Raw genomic sequence first — 10118 nt, 5'->3', positions numbered from 1 at the left:
CATTGGTCCAGGACCATGAAGTGTCCTGCCAGCAAGGTCCAGTGCCGTCTGTGTCACCGCATTGGACACTTCGATAAGTGTTGTAGGGAGAATAAGAAGAATCTTCGTCAGGACAGATCTCAAGCAACAGTGGTGCCTCTTCAGTCAACAACAAATCGCAAGATTCAAGGACCAGCTGTCGTCGCCTAGGATCGCCTCGCACCATTTCCAAGACACCCAAACCTATCTGTGTCCTCTTGTCGTTTGGCGATGTTAAGTCTCGCATTAAAATGTTACCAGACACAGGTGCCGATGTCACTGTAATTGGAAAGCAGCACCTTGACACATTGGGTATCTCCAGGAGCTGTTTGCAGACGCCTCCGCAAAGTGCGACGTTCACCGCGGATGGATCTCCAATGTCACCTGCTCTGGGTATATTACAAGTTACCCTTACACTAGGCAAGCGATCCTGTCTCGCCAGGATTCAAGTGCATGAAAATGTGGAATTTCCACTTTTATCCTATGGTCATTGTGAGGAACTGGCCATAATATCTCCTGATTTCCCTAACCTATTTTAGAGGTCAAACACGTTAATAGAGTCAAGGAGCTACCCATCTCAGACCACATCACCTTCAGCAGCAAAGGAATACTTTCTTCAAGAGTTTCAAGATGTGTTGGTCTCGAAAGAAGAGTTGAAGACAGCTCCTCTCAAGCCTATGGCTGGTCCTCCTATGAGAATCCACCTTAAGGATGGTGCAGTGCCCTTTTGCCATCCACACCCCAAGACAGATTCCATTCGCTTTTAAGGACCAAGTTAAAGAAGAGCTTGACTCCATGGTGGCCCAAGGGATAATCAAACCTGCTGGTGATGACCCTCCCGTCAGTTTTGGTGCCACCCTCTCGTCGTCGTTCCCAAGAATGGGACAGGAGTTACGAATTACCGTCGATCTGACCAAGTTGAATAGCCAGGTTTCTCGTCCGAGCCCATCCTTCACCCACACCCTACGCCGCTATTCGCAGTGTAGGCCCGAAGGCTCGTTATTTCACCACAGCTGATGCTCTCTATGGTTACTGGCAGATGGAACTGGCAGAAGAAGATCAGCATTAACCACCTTTATTACGCCATATGGTCGGTTCATACATTGCAGAGGACCGATGGGCTTCGCAGCTACTGGAGATGCCTTCTGCCTGCGAGGTGATAGGCCCTTCAAGGTGTCCAAAACTGTGTTAAGGTCATAGACGACCTTCTCCTCCACGATGAAGACTACGCTACACACCTTCATCGTATCCACGAAGTGCTCACCCGGTGCCGCAAGTTTGGGATCACACTCAACAAGGATAAATTTGTGGTCGCTGCACCCTCCGTGAATTTCTGTGGGTACAATCTCTCAGGAGACGGCATCTCAGCTGATAAGCAGAAAGTCAGTGCCATCAAGGATTACCCAACCCCTGCTAACCTGACAGACCTCAGATCGTTTATGGGATTGGTCAACCAGTTAGCTTGGAGTTCACGCCTGACATCTCCATTGCAGCCCAACCTTTACGTCCCTGATGAGTCCCAAGAGAAACATTTGTTTGGACCCCGACCATGATGAAGCATTTCAACGTGTCAAGTTAGCTCTCACCAGTCCACCAGTTTCTCGCCCTCTTCGACCCAGACCTACCTGTTGTTCTTCAGACGGACGCTTCACGCCTCCACGGCATTGGATAGCCCTCCTGCAGGACCATGGTAATGGACACCTGCGTCTAGTTCAGTGTGGTTCTCGGTTTTCTCGCTGACGCAGAGACACGATATGCCACCATCGAGCTTGAGATGCTAGCCGTTGTCTGGGCAATGTCGAAATGTAGGCTATATTTAGCAGGCCTACAGAATTTTTACTCTGATGACGGATCACCGGCCCCCCAACTACCATTCTGAACAGTTATACGCTGGATGCCATCGAGAACTCTCGTCTCCAGCGCCTCAAGGAGAAAATCTCGCCCTACATCTTTACAGCTGTGTGGCGTGCGGGTAAGTTGCTGTGCATCCCAGATCATTGTCTCGCGCCCCAGTCAGCCACCCCCACCCACAGGAGGACGAGATCTCAGGTTGCTTCTTCCGCTGCTCATTTTCGAACTGTCATGGCTGTGAACGCCGTTATACTTTCAGACGAGTCTCCAGCTCAGGATCCCGACAGGATACTTCAGGATCTTCGTGACGCAGCGAAAGCAGATCTGCGTATACTCATCTACTCGATTGTGTTACATCAGGATTTCCTCGCAACAGATATGACCTTCACAATTCCTTACTTCCTTATTGGAAACTACGTGAAGATCTCTACGCCGATGGTGACCTTGTCCTGTATGGAGCAAGGGTTTTGTAGTTCCTGCCGCTCTCCGTCGTCGCACCTTGTCCCACTTGCATGACAGCCACAGAGGTGTGGAAGCAACCAAGCGCAGAGCAAGGCAGTCAGTTTTCTGGCCTGGCATTGACTCTGATATTGCCAACACAGTCAGAGCTTGTGAGGCATGTCAGACATTGCAGCCATCTCAGCCGCAGGAACCTCTAATGAATGACGACAACCCGACAAGACCCTTCGAGTCCGTCTCAGCCGACTTCTTTGTTGTTGCAGGGAAGTCTTTCCTCGTCGTCGTCGATCGCCTGTCAGGATGGCCTGTTGTTGCACCCTGCCAAGGCGATACTACCGCTTCCAAATACTATCAGGATCTTCTGCCGCTATTTCCGTGAAGTTGGTGTCCCCCTTCGCCTAAGGACAGATGGAGGCCCCCAATTCACCAGCGCAGAGTTTCAAGGATTTTATGAAGCGATGGGAGTTCGACACATGGTAACCTCACACCCCACTACCCACAATCGAATGGTCACGCTGAAGCCGCTGTGAAGTCGATCAAGCACCTCATCCTCAAAACAGCCCCATCTGGCAACATTGATTGTGAAGCATTTGACCGAGGCTTATTGGAGCTCAGAAAATACTCCTAACTACTGGACGCTCTCCTGCCCAGATCCTGTATGGCTGTCCTCTCAGGGTCATGTATCCCTGCCCACCCTCAAGCATTCTCCAAGGAGTGGCAGGTCAAGACCGAAGATTGTGACCGCCGTGTTGTTGCCGCTCGTTACAAGCAGGTAAAGACCAAGTACGACAAGCATGCCCACCCCTTACCCACGTTGAGCGTCGGACAGCAAGTTCGGATTCAAGACCCGACCTCTCATCGTTGGGACAAAGTTGGCACTGTCATGGGTCATTGGAAGGTCAAGAGACTATCAAATTCGTCTCCCTAGTGGTCGTGTGTGGTGGCGTAATCGTCGTTTTCTTCGCCTGGTGCCACCCACTAATAGTGACCCCTTTCTCCCTGTCCCTGTGGCCCCTAGCCAGGACCTAGAAAGAGAGTCCTTAGTCAGTATTCCTCCAGTAAACCCACGTCGTTCCCAAAGACTCATGGAAAAGGAGTCCGCTCGAGAATGCACTACGAGCGTGAGGGGGAGGGAGGTGTAGGTACATGAAAAAGACGCATTTCACATGTACCAGTATTATTATGTTCAAACATTATTTCACATGTTGCGTGCCATTAGAGTATCCCATGTTAAGTCCAGTAATATGATATGGCAACATTTAAGTATTGGCAACATTGTAATTATTGCTCTCGTGAGGCAGTCTCGTCTCGTCTGTCTGTTTGTTAAGCTGTCTGCTGTTTGTCCCCTGGATCTTGTATATATTTCTACAATAGACATTTAGAACCTACATTCAAGTTGTGTCCTTGCCCCTCCACTTAAGGTTAAGGAGTTTACCAACACATACAGATATCTTATCTTGGCTCCAAAGACCTGAATGATCATATGCCGCGAGTTCCTTTGGGACTGTGATTAAAGCCTTTGAAAAAAAACTTGGTAAGGGACTTATGGTCAGTAAGGACTTTAACAGGATAGCCGTAGATTATGAACTTAAAATATACTAGTGAGTTAACGATACCGAGCCCTTCCTATTCTATTACTGCATATTTACTTTCAGAGGGCTTTAATTTACGTGAATAAAAAGCTATAGGAAAGAACTGTTTATCATATTGCTGAAGTAGTACTCCTCTTACCCCTTGGTCTGAGGCGTCTGTTGCAATACAAAAAAATTTTTTCCTTATTTAGATCAGGGATTTTTAAGATAGGTGAGCTGGATTATTCCACTTTTAAGATATCGAACTCCTGTTGATGCTTTTCAGACCTTAATAAATCTACGCCCTTCTTCGTAAGATCTGTTAAAGGAACTGCTATGATTGAAGAGTTACATATTTACTTACGATTGTAATACCCACTACAGCGCAAAAGTGCTGTATTCCCCTTTTACGTTAATAGGTACCGGAAGTTATGAATAGCCGATACCTTACCATGGACTACTTTAAGACTTTGACTAGACACATAAAACCTAAATAAACATCTTCGGTTTTTAAAACTCACATTTAGATATTTTACTCTGAGATTATTTGTCTTAGTCTCTGTAGCACTAGCTTATGCAAATGTACTTCTAAGGTATTAGAAAAGATTACAAGACCAACCATATAAGCATGTAGGGTATCCCCTAAAAGTCTCCAAACACTATATTAATCATTCTGGTGAATGTAATTGGGGCGCAACGTAAACCGGAGGCATACGTAAAAATTGATAATGTCCCCTGAGTGTGCTGAAGGTACACTCATTTAGCTAATGGTATCTGGTGAAAGCCTTTAAGTAAGTCCAAGCTGGTGAAAAATTTATTCTGACCTAACAAAGATAAGATATCGTCGGTACATGGCACTGGAAAACAATCGGGAATCGTTTCCTCATCTAAGTGACAGAAATCTACGTAGATACGCCAAGTCTGATCTTTTTTAGGCATAACGTTTGAGGGAAAAATTATATGGGCTATTTGATTTCCTAATGACCCCTATTACTAACATTTTTTCAACTTCGTCATTTATCTCTATTTTAAAATTTCATTGGGAGTCTATACGAAGGTACGTATATAGCTTTATGTTTGTCCTTAGACCGTATTTTGTGTTCAATGACATCCGTTTTCCCCCAAAGATCACTCACTAGTGGAGAAACATCCTGGTATTCAGATAAAAGATAAAAAAAATTTTTTCTGCTGAATCACCTCTGCTTGAATGACTTTACGGATATTGCTTTAGATAGAGTATAAGAGAAATTCATCTACGACTGGTTGGGCGTGATTAAAAATTAGCAACAATAAAAAATGCGATATTTACAACTTCCGTATCCACAATATGTATAGGTTTTGTGGATCACTAGATTTAACTTGTTGCTGTGAGTCAACCGTGTATAGTGCTTTTTTCGCGGAAATCGTTATATTTCAGAGTGTCGGGAAGGATTAAAATTTCAGATCCTAGCAAAGTCTTTTTACAGGCTCTAAGAAATTCGAGGGTGCATGTGTCTCGAGATTTTGCATGCAAACTGTGACTGCGGCTGTGGGAGAATTCTGTTGGGGCTCTTGAACAATATCACGGTTTATAAGACAAGTGATTGGTTCCTCTATATAAGTTATTATTTGATTAACTGTCTCTTTTTTGTTAAAAACGGATTTCAATATGTTTGAAGGTTTATAAAATTTTCCTTTGATAAACACACCTTATTTGGCAGGGGTAAGATAATGTTTTGTAAACCCATAGATGGATATCTAACAATTACGCTAGATATAGATCAATGTTTTTTATAACTATAGAGATATCTATAAGCGCTCGCTTATCCGGACTTCTCAATAGGGAAGTTCGACCAACAAACGGTGAGTCCGTAAATACAGGATATTACGTGGACTAAATGAATAAAAACAAGATATTCTAATTTTTACGGTGCGTACAGTCAGACTTAATCCACCACTACTTATAATAACTTATTGTATTAAAATTATGAGAACCTGCTTTCATTACTTGATACGGTCGTGTGATTCATAGGAAAATTCCTTTTTAATTCAAAAAGGTATTGGCCTCAATGATCCAACATCGTTCTCCCTCCTTCAGTAGAGTTGCTTATTATGTGGAATGTGCTTTGCTTTGAACACTTGGCAGATTTGACTGACCCTGACCGTTTGACTAGATGACACAGTAACCAAGTTTACTTAAGCCCGATTTGTTTGTTTCTGATTTTTAGGGCTACTGTTTACCTATTTCTTTTTATAATAATTAGGATTCTTCTCTTTATTATCATTGACAACGTATTGTGTGTTTTTAGCATTCTGTTGTTGTTTGTTACGTATAAAGCAACAAACATAAGAATGACTTGAAGTATCATGAATTGAGCGATTACTATTAAAACAAGTTATCTCTACTGCGTTATCGTGTACTTGCTGTGGTTTACTTCATTCTTTGCTAAATTTTGAAATAGTGAGGGGTCCAGGTCAGCGCATTTAGACATTTTCTTGATTTGTTTATATGAATGTTAAGTATGTTAACCTAATGAAAGTTTTTACAGACGTTATTCATTGCAATCCAGCTATATTTTTTAAAGTTAAGTTGAGTCATAGAGATTCAATTTTTTAAGCGTAACTCAAGGCTGAAACTGCGATTGGGATTTTGCAAAGGAACCTTTATTGTCATGACCCGAATTAGTGTCACCTCTAATTTATCCAGATTTGTACGGGTGTTCCACTTGTTTTTTTTTGTGTTTTCTAATCACTACGGTGCCTAACGATCCTATCCATGCATCTGTATAAATACAGACGTCCACTGCGTAAACGCATATTCAATGTTTAATATGATTTGTTACGTACAGAATTAATAATCACCCAAAATGATAAAATTAACACATTATATGATTATGATATTTCAGGGGAACTTCTGGAAACAGAAAATCAAAGATAAAAACTCGCAGTAGCGAAGTCCCAATAATGTAGATAATTTCTGTAAAAAAGTAAGATTGAGAATGTCTCGTAACTTCAGCTACAGGAATAACGAAAGTTCGACCTGCAAAAGAAACACTTAGTTTCTACAAATGAATAAAAAAGGATTGTACTTAGCTTGATTTTGTGGGAAGTCACAGCGTTTCGATAACGACACACGGCCTTGGTCGCCTTTCTCTGTTTAGCGGATGACCCTAGTTTTGGCTTGAGTTTCCTCTGTGCGCGTTGTTCGTTTGTTGGATGATTCGAGTCCTTGAAGATCCGATGCTGCAGACGTGTTCGGTTTTTTTCCTTGAAGTGCTGGAAACGCTCAATAAATGATGATGTTTACTTGAATGATTCTAATGAGAGACATCTCTTAGGACGAAGCTTGTGTTGCCGTAGGAAGCAGACACGTCAGGTTTGTTTCTTGAAGGTATGCACTGCTGAAGATGCTCACTAACGATGATACTAAATTGCTTGAAGAATCTCTTGCTTTCGTCGTCGTTGACTTCTGATATGATACATTATTCGTGATTCTTCGGAAGACGTTGAAGAGTGCGTTTTGTATGCTGCCACCAATTTTAAGGCTGTTGCCTTGTATAATAAGGCACCCTGTGAGGTTATGTTAGTCTTGCGATAATCTTACGCTAAGTCGGTTGGTTCTGACTTCCATACTCATTGGAGTGTCTTGGGGTTTCATGATAACTTACGAAGTCAATATCTTCTTTGGTTATGACGACGGAGATGTGTTAAACTCATGATGATAAGTTCTAGTGGAAAACACTGAGTACAAAAATACATCTATTCTTCTGAGATTACAAGATGAAATTGTACAAGTCTGCTAATGATGATGGCTGATTGAATTCTACATGATGAAATTCAGATAAAAATGGACAGGTCTTCTAATGATGATGGCTTGATCGCTTCTCTCTTACAATCTGGTTTACAAATCATAAAAGGAAGCAGACAGTAGCTCGAACATACACATAGATTACAAATCACGTAGGCCGTTTGAATTATATGTCACGGTGGTCGCCTCAAGCAAGACGCTTGGGCTATACTTTATAAACAAATAAATGACCACAGGTGACGGCACTAGACACTGACTGATTAAACACGTCATCTTAGCCTACTTTATTGTATACGTCATCTTAGCATACTTTATCGTATCTGGTCTGATCACATTTCTGCAAGCACACTGGTTGACCTCTTGGGTCAGTGGTTTAAATTAATCATAGTTTTAGTTTTTTATATATATGGAATAATATTCCATATTTTTATTATATAACACTTACACAAATACCCTCGGCTGCGACTCTTTATACGTGCGTTGCTATCAACAGTTGTGCCATCTTTTGTTCCTATATATGGGTATTTGGTGATGAATTTTCTTACCATATATCCCCCAATGTATCAAATATTCTTCTTCAATCTTATCACCTGCATCGGACATTGGGTTATCAAAATTAAGGCAAATATCATCACATTAAAGCTGTTGCATCATCAACATCATTACCATGAAATTCAGTATCGCTGAATAGTAGACATGTTAAACATAATTCGAATTGTGAAAGTGAAACAAAGAACTCATTGAGAGGTTTGCGAGCAGAGAACAAAAAATGGAGAAATTATCATTATGAATTGCAGACAACGGAAACAGCTAGTTTATATACATATAAATATATATAATAATATATATATATAATGTAGTATATATACAGAATTTATATATATACATACATACATTATATATATTGATATACCTATTATATAGGGTATTAGTTGGGTTATATATATAGTTATATATAATATATATAATATAGTATATCTAGATTTATATAGTAACATATGTGTGTGTGTTGTTGTGTGTGTGTGTGTTTGTGCATACATAACTCTAATATATTAATATATCTATATTATATATATATTATAGTAATCTATATATATATATTTGTTTTGGGGGGTGTGTGTGTGTGGTGTTTATATATATATTATATATATATATTATATATATATAGATATATATATATATATATATATATATATAGGTATGTATATATATATATATATGATATATATATATATACATAAGCAAAACCAAAAGCCACAGGAAAATGATAGGTAGAAATCCAAGTACTTTCGTCTTTACTAAGACATTGTCAAGGAACGAATGAAATACAGTTGGAAAGAAAGTTATCAGGTAAACGACAAGATCAAGAATACCAGATGGTTAATTGCCAAAAGAGTAAAAATTAAAGAGATAATCAATGATTATCGGATATCACACGGTCACAAACTTAAACGTAGATTTAACCCTAACGGAAACTACAACGTATTGTATAGTCCAAAACATGTAAAAACTAAATATATTAATTTTGTTGCTCTTATTTATCGACAACTTTTGCATTGTAAAGGATTCAAGTTTAAGTAAACCAAGTCTTAAATCTAGAACATTTCCATTATTTGACTTGATGAAACAAGATTCAATGATATTCCTTTTAACTTTGTCATTACATGAGATTAAGGCTCCTGCTTGACTCCAGTTAATAGGATGATCTAAATCTCTCATATGTACGAATAATGCATTCGATATTTGCCTAGATCTCACAGAATATTGGTGCTGTTTCAGACGTTGTGAAAGAGATTTACCGGTTTGTCCGTAATAGACTTTATCACACTTTTTGCAAGGAATTTCATATATGCATCCTGGAAGATCTTTAGGAGAATTTTTTATTACTAAAATATTACTGAAAACAACATTTATGTTAAAAAGCTTTAAAATTCTAAGAATTCCTAAAAACCTTTCATCATAGGGCAATTTTATAATGTTATGCTTACTAAATTCAAGTTTGTCATTAGTTAAATAAAATGTTTTTTCTAGCTCTTTTCCATGCAACATCTGCAAAAGTCCTTGGGTATTTAAGTTTCAAGGCAATATCACAAATATTTTTAATCTCACTGTCAAAACTGCGGGATACAGACACATAAAGCCCTTAGGAACATCTCAGAAAAAACAGATAATTTAACATTTTGATGGTGATTGCAGTAGTATAAACAAAAGAGACAATGTTAGTTCATTTCCAAAAGACTGAAAAGGTGAAATTTCTATCATTTCTATGGACAGTTATATCAAGAAAATTCAAATTACAATTTCTTTCTTCCTCTACAGTAAATTTTACAGAAGGGACTAAATTATGGAGATTTTTAAGGAATTCTTGGAGATTTTAGTGAACTGACCAAATACAGAAAATATCATCCATATACCTAAACCATATAACTTTT

This window comes from Macrobrachium nipponense, chromosome 29, assembly GCF_015104395.2.
Source record: "Macrobrachium nipponense isolate FS-2020 chromosome 29, ASM1510439v2, whole genome shotgun sequence".
In the NCBI taxonomy this organism is placed as follows: Eukaryota; Metazoa; Arthropoda; class Malacostraca; order Decapoda; family Palaemonidae; genus Macrobrachium; species Macrobrachium nipponense.
Note: the sequence above shows the minus strand (reverse complement) of the source record.